The 22,498-nt window shown below is 34.5% G+C and overlaps 2 pseudogenes across 1 annotated transcript; both read left to right on the top strand.

The window, feature by feature from the left end:
* Positions 1-581: 581 nt before the first annotated feature.
* LOC148627653 (uncharacterized) lies at positions 582-14,638 on the top strand (annotated as a pseudogene). Its single transcript, XR_015921265.1, has 3 exons — positions 582-717; positions 10,543-12,728; positions 13,681-14,638. The product of XR_015921265.1 is annotated as an uncharacterized LOC148627653 (transcript).
* A 3,657-nt stretch (positions 14,639-18,295) lies between these two features.
* LOC148627654 (uncharacterized) lies at positions 18,296-22,156 on the top strand (annotated as a pseudogene).
* The last annotated feature ends 342 nt before the right edge of the window (positions 22,157-22,498 follow it).

A 22,498-nucleotide genomic window follows, 5' to 3' on the forward strand; every position in this document is an offset into this window, starting at 1 on the left:
CAAAACAAAACAAAAAAATCAAAAAACAAAAAACAAAAAAAAAAACAAAAAAAACATTGTTTGATGGGTTTTTCTACACCATGAATCACCTTGCCATAGGCAGTGTCTGAATTTTATATTGACTTTATAAAGACCTCCAGGGGAAGTTTCCCAAGCTCAGCTCAAGCTGCAAAGTTACTTGCAGTTATTCTTAACCCAAAAATACATTTGCAAAATCTAACATGAATTTTTTCAAAAGCATATCTATTGGCGGATTCACAGGGAGGGTGCAGGGGGTTGGCATCCCCTTTTTTATTGATAACTTGTACCATCTTTGAATTGATTTGAGTATAGATTATTATTCGTCCATAAACCATACTTCACTATCATATGAAATAATAGGTATAATTCAAGAATCAAATAATTACTGGACATCTGCGAAAGGGACAGTGGACATTTTAGCACCGTTCTGACCATTCACCTGACATCTGAGGTAATATTCAGTCCTTGAATTCAGTATGTAAAAGTTAACAAAATACAATCGATTATGTAATGTTTAAGTATCGTTTTCCGGTGTATTTCCTGTAAATTTAAACATACATCTATAAATATGTAAAGGTTTTCTGAAAGTGATGAAGTAGGTTAGCGTGCCATCAATGCCTTTTTGTATTTACAAATTATGACAGAAAAACGCTTTTGAAATTAAGTTTTGTGGTAGTACAAGAAAAATAATTAACGGTAAGTGAATACTATCTACGAGTGTACGTGTAAGTAAACAAAATTCTAGTATCGTTATGACTTATCACTACACTATATCATGCCGCAACCTACATGCATTCTGCCACACCCACTTCATATGATGTAAACAATACTTTGATAAGAGCTTATTAATTGAAAAGCCCCGTGCAGGTCCGGGTGTTAAAAGAATAGGCCTGCAGCAGCGCTAAGCTTGTCGTAAAAGGCGACTAAATAGTGATCAGAACCTTAGCTGCGAAACGTAGCTCTAACTATTTTTTTGTATTTTCTTAACGTTAGATATCAAGAGCTACGATTTCGCAGCTATCAGAACCTTAGCCGGGGGTTAGGGCGCTCTGCCCACAGAGCAACTGGGTTGTGTGCCCCAGGTGGTGGAATGGGATACCCCTGGTATGTTACGTGCTGGGGTTGTCAGGCTATAATACAGAAAACCTGACCGCAAACCATAGTGGTGCACCGTGTTGGGAAAGATGCCACGTTCCTCGCACGTTAAAAAACCCTACTGTGGTATTCTCCCGGAGTAGGAACCATAGGGCTCCGCCACAGGAGGCTAAATTGCCCGACCGTACCCACCTCTCCCTATTTCCAGAGGCAATCAAAATTTGTCGACCCCATTGTCCTTGTGTCCCATCCCTTTTTCATTTCATCATCATTTCATGTTCATTTTATCATCAATTTCAGGTTCATCGTTTCAATATAGCTGAAATATTGCTGTTCGGACGTTAAACCCCAACAAACAAACAAAAAATATTAATTGAAAACGAAAGTAGAAAGAAAAGATATTTTTAGCACATATGATCAACAATTAAGGCGTATATGGCAAGCCAAAGTGAACAAAAAATTGAACATTTTCTAATATTAAAAAAATCATTTTTTAATATTACAAATTCATTTTCTAATATTGTGATTTCTTATATCACAAAACACTTTTTTAATATTAAAAAAATCATTTTTTAATATTAAAAGTTCAATTGAATTTCTTATATTAAAAAAACTATTTTTGAATATTAGAAATTCATTCATTCATTCATTTCTTTATTTCCTCTTATAAGAGATTAATACAATGAATATTTAAACATTACGATATAAAGAGTATATAAGTATAAACAAGTATCGAGATTACACAATTGCAATATTTAAGTCATATAAAATAGTGTCAGTATGTACAATATTTCGAGATGACGGCAAGAAAATGCATAATTAAATGAGAAGGTGTTGTATTAAAAAAGGTTGGGGGTCGGTGACAAAATAAATAAATAAAATGAGAATGAATAAGTAGAGTTTGTCAAAGAAGACGACAACACATGCGATTGTATTCAGCGGCGGATTGGGTTAAGTGCGTGTAACATAGTCCTTGTAATTTATCAAGGTCCTCTGCGTCTAGCAAACACGATACTGGTTTCCCTAGGAAAAAGTTATATAGACTGTCCGTATCATATTCACTAATTTCTACATATACTTCCAGATTAAAGTTTTCAATGACCAGATCCATAAATATTTCACGCAGGTAGTTGGTTTCCATGCAGTCACATGAGGCGTGTGCAACAATGTCTGTAAATGTTTTATTACAAATAATACATGTGTGTTCATCAGAGCTGGGAACTGTGCTAATCAATTTGGCTATAACAAATGTAGTTTTGAGTTCACGTGAAGATGATGGGTACTTCCAGATGTTAGAGCAGATAGAGTGTTGTTGAAGTAGTCTGAATCGAGAGAAATCACTATCTGTATTCTCACGCATTGTCCAAAGTTCATCCTGTAGCGAGTTCAAAGAATTGCATACTATTTTTTTCCATTCTAATTTTGATGGCAAATGTCCGTTTGTTAAGAAATCGGTCAGAAAGTTCATAATATTATATTTTTCCAATATTTTGATAATGTCTGGGATGAAGCCAAAGCGATTCAAACGATTCAAAAAATTTGCTGTGCAGGCGAAAAGACGACAAAGAAAGATTTTTTTCGGTAAAGTTTCTATATCCATATTACACAATTTTCCAAGGAACAACAGCTTTCTTTTTTCAATCTCGCATTCGATTGGACGGAGGCCTGCCATGGTTTCACACATATCAGATCTTGTCATTTTTGGAAGTTTCTGTGCATGTTTTACGATAAGGTGTTGAAAACAGTTCAAAGTATTTAGGTCCTGCTTTTTTAAATTCCACCACATTTCACTACCATATAAGCACGACGGTAGCACTACTGATCTGTATAACCTTATTATAGATAAAGGATTAATGTCACCATTATGAATGTTTGAAAGAGAAAAATAAGCTTGTCTCCCTTTTTTGCACGCATTCTTGCTTCTTGGCAATGATTTTAAGTCACTTGAAATTTCTATTCCGAGATGTTTATAATGTTCATAATAGGAATGTCTTGACCGGATATCGTCCATGTGTTATTCGTGTTTAATGTCTTCTTCGAAAAGCACATAATACAAGATTTAGATGCATTAAATTGAAAACGCGATCGTTTTGCATAATTAGAACATATATCTAACATATCTTGTAATTTGGTAGGCGAAAGAGCGATGCATGCGATGTCATCAGCTAGACATGGAGCACAACTAGTTAAGTAGTCTACACCTAGTTTTTTTATTGCATTTTGCTAGTTCAAGTAAAAGCTCATCAATAAATACAAGATACAGAAAACCAGAGAGAACGCCACCTTGTCTGACCCCATCATATACATGGAAAGAATTTGATTTACATTGGTTAATTACAACCGAGCTTTCTGTATTAGTATATAAATCGTCTATTACACTCCATATTTTACCCTTTACATTGAGTTTATGTAATTTACACAAAAGAGCCTTTCGCCAGACTGTGTCGAAGGCTTTACGACTATCAAGGAAGGACACATATACATTACTATTAAGTTCAATGTTATGATATATAGTTTCATTTAATATAAAAGATGCAGTTATACAGCCGAGACCACTCTGAAAACCTTGTTGGAGAGGGCTGGGAAAAATTTCAGGGAAAAGTATATGACTCTGGAGTCTTTTCAGGACGATTTTTTCGAATACTTTCAGTATGCATGGAAGAAGACAAACCGGCCTGTAACTATCTGGTGATGTTTTGATCTTGTCACCTCCTTTGTAAATAGGCACAATAAGTCCTTTTCTCCACTGATTTGGTATTTGACCTTTATCTACAATTCGGTTTAAGAGTGCGGTGAGAGCTTGTGTAGCAGCAATACCGCCATGGATTAAATGTTCATTTTGCAGTTTGTCATGACCACATGCTTTTCTACGTTTGAATTCTTTAATGACGTTAGAAACTTCACATTGTGTTATAGAACCTCTAGGAAAAGTGCCAGTAGATTGATTATTGTTAAGTGTTTGTAGATCGCCATACTGTTTGCACGTTTCGTTGAAGGTTTTTTCGTCAAAGTTCGGGTTATCGACATGATCATATAATTGTTCAAAATACTGCTTAAAACCATTTGCCACTGTTTCAGGAGTACAAAACTTTGAGTTGTTAATTATAATTTCCGGAATAATTTTTGATTGTTGTGGTTTTTATCTCTTAATCATTTTCCAAAATAATCTTAAATCGCACTCTGCTGCATTGTTTATGTCTTCGTAAGTTTGTTCAATATATTTGTCATGGGCTGCGCTTTGAATGTTTCTAAATTCTCTTTTAGCACTTTTGTAATTTACGTAAGATTGGTGATGCATACCCCGGGGACGTCCTTCAGATACCTATAACATTCTCATCTCACGCTCTTTCTTATGAGCTACTTTTACGTCAACAGTCCAGTAAGGTTTTGTATGACAGTTATATTTCGACACTGGAATGCATTTATTAGCTGCGCCGAGAAGGAAGGATACAAGTTGATCACATAAGGAGTCTGTATCGTACAGGTTATTTTCACAATCACTTGTAAAATTAGACACCAAGTCACATAGAGTATTTTGATATTTTGTTAATGAATCTTGATCCATTTTGTGCCACGCCGGAAGAGTCATATACAAGTCTAAATTTGCATAAGTATATTCTGATAAAGATACCTTACAGAAAATGGGGAGATGGTCTGAAGTGGAACTAAATGCCCCTTCATCAAGGATTTCATAGTGGTTAATCTGATTATGACATTCATTCTGGAACAGTATATAATCAATCATTGTCTGTTTTAAGATAAAAGTGTACCTTGGGCCTTTTAATGGCAACTCTTTTTCATCATAGTTACAAAACAAAAAGTGATTGCTCATAAAACTTTTAAGTTCGGTCGACTTAGACCTATTAGTGTGATTAAGATCTGAATCTCTACATGATGCATTAAGATCCCCAGCTACCATAATGTTACCATATATACTATAATAATAACATAAAACATAAAGTGATGCAAGAACTTCTCTATAATTCTCAACTATCTGATGGCATGTATACACCAAATAAAAATAATGGTTTAGAATTTTTAAACTTAATCTTAATACCAACAATTCTCTCTGAATCAATTTCATTTAAGACATCTATAGTAAACTGTAATGATTTCTTATACATAATGGCTATGCCACCCTTACCATGATAACAATCATAGTTCTCTTGCAATGAGTCTGCTTTTGCTATAGAAGTATATCTACAATCTATACTATTCAAACATGATACTGACTGGGGTTTCAATTTATGTTCACTTATAACAGCAATATCACAGTCAAGCGATTTAAAAAGTTCGCTTAAACAAAGGGTAGATGACATTATTTCCCTTACATTCCAACATAAAATACTAATGTTCATTGACATAGAAAGAAATGACAATAACAATACAGCAAACAATAATAGAAGTTTATTAATCTTGATACCCATAATTAGTGTTAGGATGGTTCTCAGCTTCGTCATCATTGTTGCATCGGTTAAACCATTCGCTTTGACTATACCACTGTCTACATTTAACACCTTTCGGCCAGAAGTTTTTATTTTCAACAAATTCTGCATCACTACTCTTGACATTAATTTTCGCCGTTATGAACTGTGTGTTCCCTTTATTTTTGAAAATTTGTAAGTAGGTAACCGTTACACCTTTGGTTTCAAGAAAATGTAATATACCGGACCTAGTTGATCTATAGTCTATTCCGGAGAGATAATATCGTGCGGTTCTATTTCTCGTTACACCAATAAACGTGTTTTCATATGGTGTATCTAATGTTTCGGTTACTCCGTGAATCCGTCTTGGGATATTACGTTCCGTAGGTTGAAGGTCATTTTCCCGTTCGCTGTTTACGGTATTCGAACTGTGTTTACTGTGTATTGGCTCTGTTAACTCGCCTTGTCTATTGTCATTACAGTTAGTCGTGTGTTCATTGATCTGAGACTGGGTATTTGTTTGGGTATTATCACGTGTCAATATTAAAAATTCATTTTCTTATATTACAAAATATTGATTTTTGTCCACTTTGGCTTGCCATAGGCATAAATACCAGCGAAAATCTCTAGGTTTTCGTTTTTAAATTTGCGGTCGTATATTCTGATATTGGTATGGCGTCCGTGTCGTCGTCGCCCATATACACTTGGTTTTCGTGCGACAACTTTCAGTATTTTTTTTATTTTTATAAACTGTTTTAACAAATAACAACAATGTTCTAAACTACAAAAGGCAGGTTGGTATCGATTTTGGGGGTTATGGTCTCAACCGTTTTAGGGGACAAAAAGTGGCCTAAAACAAGCATTTCATGGAATTTTACTATTATATATATATATATATATATAACTCCTATCAAAGCATAGGAAATAGTATATCTATGGTATTGTTCGAGTTGCTCATTTACTTTTGTTACTTTAGTTACTGTATATTTTTTGTCGTGTTTGATTTTTTTCCACCGGTCTTTGTCCTTGGATTACATTCTTTTTTACATTCTTTTGATTTCCGCTAGAATATTTATTTCCTTGATTACTCTTCCACAATATTGTATACCACAATGGTCTGACTTGGATTGATTTTTGGGGTAAGGACTTGAACTTATCAGAAATATAGGTAAAAAAGGGACAGAAACTTGCATCATCCTGATGTCCAGACTTGACTATTAGTTATTAATTTTTTTTTTTAATTGTATTTCAAGGTGCTATACCACAAAAGAAAGACATGGATTGATTATTGGGGCTGTAATTTGAGCAAAGTAAGAATAAGGGACAACAAAGGGACCACAAACAAGTTTTTCTTTCTTTCTGAATTCTTGACGATAACTTTTTCGAATTAAAAGGAACCGAAGGTGGCCACGCCCTGAAAAATCGTTTCCATTTGTTTTGGATCGATTTAAAAAAATCACTTTCCTCATGAAAAATCCTGCCTACATTTTTCAATCAAGATTTTAGATATCTCTTACGGTTTTCGATTTAAAAGGACCACGTCCCCAAAAATGGACTTTTTTTTTTATTTTGGCGCGATTTTGAATTTTTTTTTATTGGATATCATTTGAAACACCCTGCCTAAATACAACAGATTTAACAATTTTGCTTACCCAATCAACCCTATCATTTAATGTTTTTGAGATAATGAGGACCAAAGTGATCTATGAATCTACGGTGACCGTCCCTGAAGTAGACCTTTATACTTCAACTGAATTACAAAATATTGCACATTAGTGTTTCAAATAAGTTGTTATGTCCATAATGAACTGCAAGTCTTTAAGTTTAGTGTGTAAAAAAATATTTTGTGTCCACACCTGCCTTAAGTGAACAGAGTTCAACATGTTGGAATCGTATCATGTTGCGCTCGGCAATTTTTTTATATTAATGTTATATAGATTTCATTCGACTAGGGAAGAAAAAAAATCAAAAACCATGCATGATAGTACATTGCAATATGTAGACAGTTTTTAATGCAAACACAAATTGTTTTAGTCAACACACATACGTTGGAAATTAGTAAAAAACAGTGAAATATTTTTTTCTTGCTCTTTGGATTTTGTTTATAAATACGTATAATTGATAAGTGACCTACTAATTCTGGCCAAATATTGCCCTTTAGAAAAGAACTCCAAAGGTTTTCTCGTGCATGTCATATGCAAAACAAAATAAATCAGCATGCATGTATGCATGGAAATTTAGGGCCTCACCCAGTAAAATCAAATATTTCGGGTCCTATATTGACTTGACCGGTTGTACTGAATTGCATCGAGCTCATCGTAGTGCCTCCAAAACACTTTAAAACAAAGAAAGAAAACTAAACTGAAGACTTGCATGAAGTTCTATTATTTCATACACTTAATGAACGACGTAGTATGACCACAGTACAAGAACTATAATGAAGCTTTTTAATGCACACTTTCCTCTTTTATATGGTTTGTAGAGGGCTTAAGCCATGCTTTTCACAACACTTTTTAGCTAATTTGACTTGAAAGTCTAACAGAAAAATGATGACATTTTTTGCGCAGTTTAGGACGAAAACAAACTCCTCAAGGGAAGCACAGAGGGGGATAGCATGTGCTCTCTCAATTTGGAAGCTTCGAAAAGGGATGAAACGCCCTCGCTAAAGCTAAATCTTGAGGCCTTACAGCTATGCCAAAAAGCCTAAAATGCGTTTAATACATTTTGTGGATTAGGTGTCTGTTCTTGGCTCCCATTTAATACTTAGTTTAGAACAAAATACAATGCCAACTTTGGCAATTTGGTCACAGATATGCCATTTTCTATTCCTTTGTGGTCCTCGCTGTCTCTCTGGTAAACATGGAGATGTTTAATGATGTCCTAACCCTTTAGAATATTTTCTGCAAAATTTCATGACTGTTCATGAACTGATTTCGTGAGGATTGTAGAAAATCAAAATAAAGGACAATTATAACATTGCAGTAAAAACAAAAACGACGAAAACAAAACAAAACAAAACAAAACAAAACAAAACAAAACCAAAATTTTATAACACCAAAGGTAAGTTTGGGATTGATTTTGAAGGTCATGCCCTTAATGGTTTATGTATAACGAGACAAAATGTGCTACAACAAACATTTTTTTTGTATTTAAGACAATAACTTGAGTAAAAATTATTACTGTAAAATAGTACAGTGTACACGTCCCCATACTGCAGTAATTTTGTGCTTTCTGTCTTAACTATTTAAGTATTAGGGGCCAAAATAAAAAAAAAAACTTTCTATAACTGTATTAATCGACTTTTGGCTACTAAGGGCAAAACATGCAGGTTAATGTTGCACTATACAGATGGGATTGAAGTGCACTGTTAAGAACACAAAGCTTACCCAGTCTAATTTTGTAAAACTTAAAAATAAAAAGCTGAAACTTGGTGGAAATATTGAGCGTGGGTAGTAGAGTATTTGAACATAAATAAATGCAATACTTGTGAAGGTAAAAAGGTGTAAAATGCAGTATCCGGAAAGATCCAGGTCCTCGTCGGATTGGTCTCTCTTTCCTTCACTAACTAGCAGTTTTTCAAAATGCAAAATTTCGCACGAACTTTAAGAATCAAAATCATGAAAAAATGGCCAGAAAAGGTACACTTTTTTATTATTTTTTAAATAATACCATGCCAGCTTACTTTTTCTGGCAGTTTTAAAGTGCCTGATATTTTAGGAAACCTGTTTTTTACCATTAATTTTGGTAAGGCACCTAAAATTTGTAATGAAAACTGATATACATTTTTGTTATGTTACCATGGCTACATATTTTCATGACAAAATAGAAAAGAATATCTATCTTTTTTCATGGATCTCCGTAATGTAAGGTTTTGAAAAATATATACATTTTACAAGAAACAAATTTTGGATTTGCTTGTTTATAAGTGCCTCAATATAGCTGTATTTCCACAAATTGGCATTATGTTCTCTGGATTGACTTATCTATACAGTGGAACCTAATGTGAAACAGGTTGGGAAGGTCAAGCATTATGTACAATTTGCTCTTTCTGGTTGGAATTGGTTCCTTCATTTCAAGAAAATTATACGGTCTCTTATAAATGGCCTTCGACTGAGAATATCTGTCAACAATTCAGAGAATGGCCCAATCTCAACTTTCCTTTCCACCAACTAGTATACCAGCATTTCATTGACACACGGAGTTTAACGTTGTATTTGTATAATTGATTTTTGGGGCATGTGTTCAAGTCGGTTCTACGCGGCGTAAAAAATTAAGCTTTGTTTGATTGTTAAAATGAACTCTAAATTCTTAAAACATGCTGAATTTAATCACACATGAGTCTCCGGCATAATGGACTTTTCAAATAATGCTTCTTAGCCCTGTACAAAGATTGTCATATATATATATATATATATATATATATAACGTCTCAGAATGTGACGACTCTATTCTCTACACTGCTCCATCGGATCAAATTGATACAGGGAAGATAACGTAAACTTATAGAAGGGTCTGAAAAATTCCCAACGATGTTAGAACTGTCAAATTTGCGAAGCAAATTTTTGTTGTTCCCTCCGCGGGACTCGAACTCGTACCGTACATCTATGGCAACACCGCCTGCAGTAAGTCCAGCGCCCTAGACCACTCGGCTATATGAAATATAGCTTTGATCCTCTATCCTACATAATAACACCTAGATGAACTGTCCCGTACTACCATACATCGTGTACTAAGTTACAGCTCTAGATTAATCCTACGAGGAGGAATCACCCGGCCAGCGAAAGCTATATTTCATATAGCCTAGCTGGCCGAGTGGTCTAGGGCGCTGAATTTACTGCAGGCGGTGTTGCCATAGATGTCACAGCGGTACGAGTTCGAGTCCCGCGGAGGGAACGACAAAAATTTGCTTCGCAAATTTGACAGTTCTAACATCGTTGGGAATTTTTCAGACCCTTATATATATATATATATATATATATAAACTTGTTTGTTTTTACTTTAGGTTTCTAAGTTTGCTCAAAGACAAGAATCAAACCAAAAATGGATGATGAGACAAAAGTTACTTCAGAATTTGCCATGATGAACTTAAATAAACCAGATGACATCAACCCTGGTCTAACTAATCTAAACTTAAATATAATGTTCGAAAATGACATTCACCTGATACAAGATGCAATTGCAGGATTTGAACAACGTTTACAGGCTGAACACGCTGTCGTACACAATGTAGTAAACAGTAAGATTGCTATCATAAAAAGTAAATTTCCTCGAAGTAGAATTGAATCGAGATCCATTTTGCAGACTGTTTTGCAAAAAGACGATATGAATCTTAATGCTTTAGCTGACTTGGAACACTTATGTCGAACTTTCCATAGAGTCACAGAAGCGGATCGATATAAAGAAAGGATTGACACAATTATGAAAGGACGGACGTCTGCCGAAAAACGCGCAAAAGCAGTCTGTTTAATGGAGCAGGGTTATGCTATTTTGTATGAGGAATCTGCGAATAAAGAACAACTCTCAAGAAGCAAGTTGTCAGAAAGTTATCTGATGTTACTGTCAGAACACAGAAAGGGGACAGGTAAACGTAGAGACCATTTACAGCGATGTATATACCATAATAAACAGACGCTTGAACAGCTTCAACAAGCCATGGAGTGTAAGCGTCAAAGTGACCTACACACGCGGCGTACGACAACTATCGAAAAATTTGATCAAGCAAAAACAATTTATGACTTGCAATCTGAAAACCCAGTATGGTTATACTACGAGGGTGTTGCATGGAATAGAAAGTACGATTCATTAAAAGATCTTTGTAATGATGACGAGGTTGACCGGAAATATGACAAAATGCACGCTACAATAAAAGCAACAGAACTTTTATGGAGCGTGGCTACCCGTAGAGGACACTTTGATGAAACATTCACTCTGTATCAATCTAGGGCATTTGCTTTTATAGCACATATATTGACTGCGAGGGACAGAAACAAGGATTTAATGACATATTATAAGAATCTGCAAGATTCTAGCCTTTTTCTTGATTTTCTTAACAACCCACGGCTTCCTATAGATAGAGCTTTAAATTCCCATGGAAACGATGTTTTTATTTTAAATAGGTACGGTAGAATTTTGTGGAACGAGTCAAACATTCAGAAATCCATATCTGAAAAAAAAGATCTGCTTCACCAGGCACAACAAGCTTTAAACAAATCTTTACGGCAGAGTCCATCGTTAAACTGGTTCGCTTTTACTACCCGTATGACAGTCCGAAGAGACTTGGCTACTCTGTATCTTAAACATAATAAGCCGAAAGCACACACATTTTTCAAGCTTGCCCTAGAGGATGGTTATCAATGCTACATGACCAAAGGGACATCAAAAACTTTATGTTTACTGGTACAAGTTTGCCAGTATCTCGCAAAATTTCCAAACATTTACGAGAAAGGCTTCAGATATGTGGTGGAACACGGTTATCTGCTTGATGCTCTTGATTATCTTCATTTTGGTGTGCACCAAACAGGGCCCACAAATTACTATATTGCATATCACATGGGTACAATATTATACGATTTGAACGAGTTGAAATCAGCAGTTGATTGGATGAAGCGAGCCTTTTCTTTGTCGAACTCCACGAACACCATGCCTTGTAAACTACTATGCCTGTATATTTTATCAAGGTATGTAGAGGAACGAGCCAAAACGGAAATACTGTCTTATTCCTGAAAGATTTTCTGTTTACGATAGTAAATGGGGCAAATAGGTATAGGAGACTAGATGACATATTTGCATATCTGTGTATATATGCAATGGATACCCTTGTTCTTCTATTTACTGACATTTTTGCAATACCACGACTTCTTGACCAGACTAAAGCTGCAAGGGTGTCGGATTTTCTAAATTATATTACAGCAGTATCGCGTTCAGACAAGAATATCCTTGAAACAATCGAAGACTGTCGGAAACGTTTTTCTGTCATCAAACTAAATGAAGAAATTGAACCAGAATTTTCAGAGAAGTACCAGGCTGGCACGTCGATAATACCTGTCAATCCAGATATGGTTATATCACATGAGGGTTATCTGTATGACTTCTTTGTTTCTCATAGTCACAAAGACAGTGACTGGGTTACAAGTAGACTTCTGACAGACTTAGAATCAGCATTTACTGAAGAGGATGTAGTATTCAAAGGTAAGAATGTGCCTTATTTTCTACTGCAACTCCTTGTTAAATTACTATACAGATGAGATCAGTTCTAACCCCTCAGGGGAACTGTCAGAAGAGCCGGGTCTAGAACCGTTCTAAACTCTCAGGGGAACTGTCAGAAGAGCCGGCTCTAGAACCGTTCTAAACTCTCAGGGGAACTGTCAGAAGAGCCAGGTCTAGAACCGTTCTAAACTCTCAGGGGAACTGTCAGAAGAGCCGGCTCTAGGACCGTTCTAAAAGTGTCATAGAACAGTTCTATCTAGAGAGCCAGCTCTTCTGACAGTTCTAAAATTCACCAACAGTTTTGTTGAAGAATTTAAGTAAAATTGATTTCGTATTTTGGCGAATTATAGCCAAGGTCCAAGTTGAAAGTGAGACAAATAGTCTCTGCATAATGTAAAGCCATTTTAAAATTTTCTGAAGCTGTACATTCTTATGATGATTATTAACACGTTTTCATATGCTGAAAATACTGTGAACTTCGGAATGAAATCTTGATCTCAAATGCAGTTGTAACGAATATGAATTGGCAAAGTCCATTTAGTTTTTAAGTCATTTCGAACATAACCCTACGGTTTTGGTTTTTTTTTTTAAGATAAAAAAAATGAGGGTTTTTTTTTATTCGGATAAATTCTGCCATTAAAAATGTTAAACTTGTTTTAAACTTAGTTTTATTTACTTTAGATTTGATGATTGCGTTCATATTTGGAAACGGAATTTGTTTTCCGATCCGATTTTTTATCATATTCATTTGAATACAGTATTTTCACTTCTGATGTTTATCTTTGTCCACGTTTTGTTTTAAATATAATTAATGCTATGGATGTTAAGTAAAATCGGAATAAAAATTCACCTTAGCTGTAAACTTAGTGTTCGATGACGTATCCCAAAATGTAGTTTTGAAACTTACTATCAGTTTAAATGTACATTTTTCTAGGTTGTATTGCAGACAGGGATTTCATACCGGGGAAGTTCATCTTTGAGAACATCGAGGAAAGCATTATGAACAGTGCTAAAATCCTTCTGGTTCTCTCTAAGAATTTTCTGGATAGTTGGTGGTGTCAGTTTGAGACGAATCAGGCTCTGATTTCCTCCTTTAATACAAGGAAAGACTGCGTTATTCCTTTGTTATTAGAAGAATGTGAGATACCGGACAAACTTCTCCAAATCACGTATGCAGATTTTAGAAGTGACGCCCAATATGTGAATGAAATCATGAAGCTCAAACGGGCTTTATTGCCTGGTTAAAATATAGAATCGAACTCCTAAGCATAAAGGCTATGGATATTTGGACAACTATCCTTTTTCAATGATGACGAGAACCCTTTTGGTGAATGTTTCATTAATGTTATTTATTCTTAATTTTAAATTGTATTTGTATTTGTATTCTGTCATAGATAGTATTTCTATGTGCCATTTTTTACATAAAATTAAAAAAATATCGAAATAGCACCCCAAAAGAAACCCCCCAACCCGAAAAAATTAAAAAAAAATAAATATATATAAAAAAACAACTGAATTGGGTTTGGAATATTGCAAAACCATTAAAAGTAGACGTCCATCCATACTTTTTGCTACTGTATAAGTGTGTCTTTATGGGGCCAAATAAAAAAAATATGTGTTTCCTCTTACCTTACCCATATTTTTTTACATTTAAGTATAGTGTACCCTGAAGTTTTTTTTATCAGCACTATTGTTAAAGTCAGAGTGTTTCTTCTGTAGACTGAATCTAATAGTAATTGTGAAATGAAAAAAATGTCCCTAAAATGTAAAAGGAAACAAGGATAATCAATTTTGTTTTACCTTATCTTAGTTTTGTCCATTACATACACGGTTCTACAGTGTTGTCTCATACATGAACTCTTTGTATTATTTGATACTACATGGAGATACAAGCTGTAAGTTTCATTTCCGAAGCCGAAGTAGACAAGATTTTACCTCTGACCGCCGGTCCGCCACGTCAGTCCGCCACTCTGCTTCATTCAGTTGCTCGGACTTTGTTAGAATTGGTTTGTGATATGGACGTTGAGTGGATTTGAATATTAGCTCTTAGCTCCAACGTGACGAAAATATGGCAGCTTTGTTAAAAACAATTACTATCATCTTATTTTAAGTCAATTTCACACAGTATCCTGATGCTTCTTGTAAAAACTTGAAGCTAAAATGTTTTTTAAATAACATCTAGATTATTCAATGAGAGTGATTGACCTAAGAGAGTAAGTGAATTTCTATATAATCAGAACATTTTTCCGATCTAAGGTGGGGGACTTGAATCCGCCCAAGATGATGCATTGGTCATTCTAAAAAAGTTCAACAGAAAAAGGTATGAATGTTAGAATGTTTTCATGAGTTGGTTTATGAAAGTAGGGTGCCTCTGACCTACATATAGTCCGATAATCATTTCTATACGTAAGTATTTGACAGCTAACTGGGGCATTAATAAATAAATCTTGTGTTTATGTCACAGGGAGTTTACTATGCAAAACAAAAAACGGCCTAGTTATTTGGACAAATACTGACACGTGGATAGCCACGGAAGAACGAACGCAAACACAACATAACATTCATTTAGGATTTGATCTTTACAGAAAACAAGAAAACATTAGCAAGTAACATTGCTCGTCAATCGATTACGTATATATTTTAAGTAAATATACATAGGTTTTCAGGAAGTGATTAAGTTGGTTAGCGTGCCACTAAAGTAATAACATTGAAGTTGGAATTATGGTTTGCATACCTATTTATTGAAATTCAATTTTATTATCGTGTATTGCGTTAAATGACACCCTCTGACGCCCGTAGCACATTTGACATGATATATACCCTGCTGCTAACCCATTTTCATGAATAAATTTGTTTTTGTACTGTTGTATTGGATAATAACATATCTAGAACTTTTACAAAAAGGTTATAAATTTACTTAAAGTGAAAAAAGAAAAAAACTTCAAGCTCACAGTTAAATCTGATATCGTCAGCATGTTTGCCGCGTGTATCGTGATTAAAATGTAAGCACTACACTATTATCATGATTAACACACATCGTGTTTTCCTCTTTGGATGTGTCAAAAGATGTAAAAGTGCTCAATGATTAATGTACATTTCAAAGTTTCTAAAGTTAATAACGGCATTTCTCATGTTTCATTAATTGCGAATGATAAAATTATTGCATTATGCAGGAACCATTTGATTTTCTGGTTGGGGTAGGGGGCAACGGATTTGTTTTTGGAAAAAAAGTTTATTTCTGGAAAATTTTCTTAAATTTGACTAATCACTGGAGAGAAAAAAGTTTGTTTTAAAAGAATGAAGAAAAAAAAGAAAATCATGCTGTCTACGTGAAAGGTGCTATATGTAATAGGGAGATGATTTTTTTTTGGCCCTGGAAAAATTACATGTTATTTTTCCTCAAGGGAAAACAAGTTAGTCTCAGAAAAAAATCCATAGCTCCCCCCACCCCACAACCCCGAGAATCAAATGTTTGCTGCCTTAATTAATTATCCATTGTCAGTGGAGCTTTTTGGCCTATCCGAAAATTGACGACAACATGATTCGTGAATGGGAGGTATAAAAGTATCTGAACAGTATCATGAAGTTAATGAGTTGGTGAAGGAGGGATCGATGGACCCTCTCCGTCCATTCTAATGGATTTTGGAAATGAGAAATTGAAGTTAATAAGCATAAAATATGATAAATTGAAGCATTCATGGCTTTGAAAATTTGCTCTTCTTTAATGACAAGTTTACGGATTCCAAGAGTAATTATGCTGACTGCTCAAGAAATTAGATGGCAAAAAAGCATTTTCTTTAAAATTATCTTTGTACTTTTTGCGAGGATGGAAATTAAAATTAAGATAAGACAGATTTCAAAGGATTAGAAATTTGATTTCAACGACAAAAAAACTAAAGGATTTCTTTGACATTATTTATTTATTATTTTTTTTTATTTTGGGACAATATTTCAAGTTGGTTCTAAACATGGTAAATAATTTAACTTAATTTGACTCCAATAAAAAAATATTACATGGATATAGATTACCTCCATTATTCGTTGTTATTTTCATCATAAATTTTAAAATTTTGTGAAATGGCGGATTGATATTGGTGTTCTGACGTCTTGTCAGGAGAAACTGTGAGAGTAGATTATCGAATTTATTTCATTTTTTTACAGTGAGAACACTCAGTAAATCACTGCTATCTATATAAAACAAGTTCTCACATCGAGAGAAATAAATTTTCATAGTTTTAATATCGGGCTTGCCTAAGTATTCAACGCCTTAGTTTTCGTTTAAAAAAATGAAAGAATAAGCTCGTCGATTTTGATATTTCTCTCGATGTAAGAATCTACCACAATCAACTCGTTATCGTTGTAGACTCTATTTTTCTCGGATATGAGAAATTTCATAACCAACGAGCTATTGTTATTGACTATGTTTCGCTTATTTTTTTTTCAAAACGAAAACGGCATGACTAACGTGAACAACGACACACCTTCGCTTTAGACCAATGAGATTTTATAGACGATGTGAAACAATCACACGACAACCAATCGCTCTTTTCTATCTCGGCAAATCATCGCATGGGAACTCGAATCTCCGTATAGAGACCTAACATCACCGAGAGATACATAAAAAGCTCACACCCAAGGGTAAAATTTCGAGCCTCTGCCGATTTATAGAACTTGAAATCTGAACCGAGGGTGTCTGAGCTTATCCCTTTATGTGTTGTATTTTATGGCAGTATTTGATTCTTTTTCTCACTTATGTATTTATTACGTCAATAGTCCTTTTTCATATTTACGAAATGCAAACCATTTTAGTAAGTTTTTCAAGAGGACCACAACACACCAACGCACGACAGCCTGGGGAAAGGAAGAACAGTAAACACCTTTCTTTGAAACTGAAACTGTTTTCACTTCATGTACCTAAATTTTATGAAATGAACTATTTTAAAGCTTCTAAGTATTTCAGTGGCGGATCCAGGGGGTGCATGGGTTAGGCACCCATTTTTTTAAATTTTAAAGTTTGTCACGACAAAAAATGGCAAATAATGTCATAGCACCCCCTTTGTCTTAGGAACCCCGATTGGCACCCTTTCTTTTCAAATGGTCTTGATTCGCCTATGCACTTACGGACGCCCTAATTGATTATTCAAATTGAATCTATAGTTGAATTTGAGGTCTACTGCTGTCTATTTCTTCAAGCGGACAGTAAACCAGATTGTCTGGTCGAAGAGTTACTTTCCTTTGCTAAAAACGGAATGTCCTGCTTGCTGAAATGCCTGTGTTGAATTAACCATACATGGATGAGAAAACGTTTTACTCTGACGTCACAAACGTCACATGATTTATCACACCTGTGGGTTTAGAAGACTAAAATTGGAATGTTATTGTCTCTTCAGTCAGAAAAAGAATTGACACATCGGGGAAAAAGTGTGAAAATCGATTAAATGTTTGAGAAACCATAATACTAACGCCATGGTAAAATGTACAACAATTCGTGGTATATAACGAATTCTTCTTTTTTTTAACTTTAGGTTTTTAGATTTCTCAAGGACGAAAACTTACACATTGGATGCTGAGATAAAAGTTATTTCGGAATTAGCAATGATAAACTTAAATAAACCAGATGACATCACTCCTGGGCTTACTCATTTAAACGTAAATATAATGTTCGAAAATGACATTAACTTGATACAAGATGCGATTACAGGATTTGAACAACGTCTACAGGACGAACACGTTGTCGTTCATAATGTACTTAAGTGTATGATTGCAATTATTAAAAGTAAATTTCCTCCAAGTAGAATTGAATCGAGGTCAATCTTGGAGACTATTTTGCAAAAAGACGATATGAATCTTAATGCTTTAGCTGACTTGGAACACTTATGTCGAATTCTCAATAGAGTCACAGAAGCGGATCAATATAAAGAAAGGATTGACACAATTATGAAAGGACGGACGTTTTTGTATGAGGAATCTGCGAATAAAGAACAACTCTCGAGAAGCAAGTTGTCAAAAAGTTATCTGATGTTGCTGTCAGAACACAGAAAGGGGACTGGTAAACGTAGAAACCATTTACAGCGATGTATATACCATAATAAACAGACGCTTGAACAGCTTCAACAAGCCATGGAGTGTAAGCGTCAAAGTGACCTACATACGCGGCGTACGACAACTATCGAAAAATGTGATCAAGCAAAGCAGATATATGACCTACAGTCTGAAAACTCAATATGGTTATATTATGAGGGTGTCGCATGGGCTCGGAAATACGATTCCTTTTTCTTGCTTTTCTTAAAAATCCACTGCTTTCTATTGAACGAGCATTAGAGTTACACAAGAACGATGTTTATATCTTAAATAGGTACGATCGAATTTTGTGGAACATGTCGAGGAAACAGGAAAAAATAAGTGATAAAGAGAAATTGCTACAGCGGGCACAGCGTATAATAAAACAATCTATTGAAAATAGAAAATTAAACTGGCATGCTTACAGCACTAGAATGAATGTAAGGATAGATTTGGGAGTTCTGTACCTAAGAGAAAATGAGGAAGAGGCAAAATCATTATTACAACTTGCTGTAGATGACGGTTATCAATGCTATATTACAAAAGAAACCTCACAAACTTTATGTAAATTAGTCGATGTCTGCATGTACCTTGCAAAGTTTCCCGATACTAGCAAATACGGCGAAAAATTTGTGGTTCAAAAGCGTTTTCTGTTTGATGCTGTAAACTACCTTCATTTCGCCTTGCACGAAGTGGGCTGTACCGATTACTACCTTACATTCAAAACGGCTGCAGTATTATACGAGTTGAAGTCAGCTATAGGTTGGATGAAACGAGCCTACTCTTTATCAAACTCGAAGAATAATTTGTCATGTAAACTACTATGTCGATATATTTTAACAAGGTAGAGAGAGGAAAGATCAAGGTTAGGAAATGTAGTTTTCTTACTCAGAGATTTTCTCTTTACGTTGGTTAATGGCACCAACAGGCATGGACAAGTAGACGACATATATGAATACCTGTGTAGATATGAAATGGACGCCCTTGTTTTACTTTTTGTAGATATTTATGCCAAACCACGTCTTCTTGACCAGACTAAGGTAGGCATAATTGTGCGTTCCTTGAGCATACCTCGGGCATGTCGCATTTAGACCAGAAGTACCGTGAACAAACTCAGGGCTGTCGAATCAAACTGTCGGACTTGAAAATAGATGAAAACAAAGAACCGGAGTTTTCAGAGATGTACCAAATTGGAACAACAACAATTCCACCCCCCCCCCCGTTCCTGGTGTTGTGATGTCATCTGAAGTGTATTTGTATGTCTTTTTTGTATCTCATAGTCATAAAGACAACGACTGGGTTACCAGCAGACTACTGGTAGACCTAGACTCAGCATTTACTGAGGAAGATGTCATACTCAAGGGTATATTTTAAACATATCAATTATTTTCTGCGATTACCATTTTGTTTGAGCTGCAAATCGGAGCAAGAATCATTTTGAACCTTTAAAGTGCATTTTAACTACATTGCAAATCTCTTTTAAAAGCAAAACTATGACTTGTCCGTTCATGCTTTAAAAATAATTAAACTTTAAACTTTATCGAAGTTAGTAGACATAAGTAACGTTTTCAAATTGATGATATGATCGTCAGCATATCTCGTGTTTTTGTTCCTTTACTCCCATGGCATTCCTGGTAAAAAGTGTCGAATTATGATTAAAACTTCTCTGCTATAATTTAATAATCGGTCGCTCAATTTGTGGATACTTTCACAATAACAATCTTGTGGTATTTCAAAGGTAAATTTTAACACAAAAAATATTACAATATAATAAACTTAACACATTCTGGCCGGTAGCGTACATAAATACAAAAAAAAAAACAAAAACAAAAACAAACAACCAAACAAACAAACAAATAAGTAAGTATATATATTACCAACTGTTGACATAAAAAAAACGGATGCCTCAAACACAAGAAAAAAAATCATATTTCAGCGACTTTTAAATGTATGCACGTGAAAGCTGAATCCTTTTGACTTGTGCACTAGCCACGCAACTAGAGTAGACTTAAACGTGTACTCATCAGCTTTGTAGAAATAAATAGACAAAATACGTTATTGATATTGTATTGCAGGTTGTTTTGCAGACAGAGATTTTGCACCGGGGAAGTTCATATTTGAAAACATCGAGGAAAGCATTAAGAAAAGTGCGAAAATCCTTTTGGTACTCTCTAAAAGCTTTCTAGATAGCTACTGGTGTCAGTTTGAGACGAATCAGGCTCCGATTTCATCCTTTCATACGAGGAAAGACTGCTTTATTCCATTGTTATTAGAAGAATGTGAGATACCGGACAAACTACTCCAAATCACGTATGCATATTTCACAAATGACGCTCAATATGTGAATGAAATCATGAAGCTCAAACGAGCTCTTTTGCCTGGTTAAATGCAGGCTTTGATCTTGTTGTCGCACAGTATTTGAAGGACGAAAAAACATCTTTTTCGGTGCCTCGTATTTTGTTTGTACAAATAGATTTCATTTTAACACATTCCATTTTGTGTATATGGAAAGCAACTAAGTAATTCTTACATAATACCCATTTTGTGTCAATTAGTATTATTGGGAAATTTTAGAGCAGTTAATCCCCTTTTCTCATCCATGTTTGTTAATATTTGAACATATATGTAATTCACTGTATTTTATAATCCTTCAAGTTGGCATGGTTACATATCTATCAAAATATAGTTTTGTTTGCAAATTGTAACAAGGGACAGTTTGAAAATTCGATAGCTAAGGTACGGACGCCGTATTGTACTTGCCAGACTTTCAATTGGAATATTTCCATTGAAACACAAGACAATTTAAATTTGCAAAACACTGAATTGCAAATCTTGCGCCGCTTTTTCTTCAACCTACCATGTTATGTGAGTAACCATTGGATGCACATTCGCATGGGATTTAATGAAATGCATTTTATTTTACAATTTTTGATAAAATAAACTTATAGTTTCAATTTAAAAATCATGGGATTTTTTTGGTGTCCCATGGGATTTTTTTTGTCCCATGGGATTTTTTTTGTCCCACAGGATTTTTTGTTTGTAAATCAATACAGTTAGAAACATATAAAAATGGGTACATGTGTATGAAGAGGTATTATGATAAGATACCAGAAAGTACAAATGTGTGTGTAGATTGAATAAAGCTATAGAATTTAAATAATATTACATCTCTATTATTAATAAGCAAGTAATAACCAATGCATTCTCACATTTAGTAAGTATATTTATTACTTTATTAAATTTTATAAGGAATATGCATGTTTTTATGTATTTAATTATTCAACTTAAAAAAGAACTGAAGCTAAATTATCTTGATAAGTGTTATTTCTTGAACATGCTTTATAACAAAATATAGTTCTTTTTTTTTTTTGCATTGCAAAAGTACTGATATTGTTGATAAACTACAAAAAGGTTAGTCTTTCATCACAATTCATAACCATATCCACATTCAACACAGAAGTATCTGTATTTTTTGGCATTTTATGTCCATTCTTAAACAAAAAGTGTTAAAATGCAAAATCAACTTTATTTAATACACCCCCTTTAGTGTAAAAATTTGGTTGATTTTGTGCAAAATTTTGGCAAAAATGAGCAAATTAACGCCTAAACCTTCTTTCATAATTTCCAAGGATATGAAATAGATGCCCATGCAATTTGACAGGAATTAAATGTCTGAATCAAAGTCTAACTCA

This window comes from Perna viridis, chromosome 1 (assembly GCF_037379345.1).
Source record: "Perna viridis isolate PV_CMFRI_1.1 ecotype Kerala chromosome 1, ASM3737934v1, whole genome shotgun sequence".
NCBI lineage: Eukaryota > Metazoa > Mollusca > Bivalvia > Mytilida > Mytilidae > Perna > Perna viridis.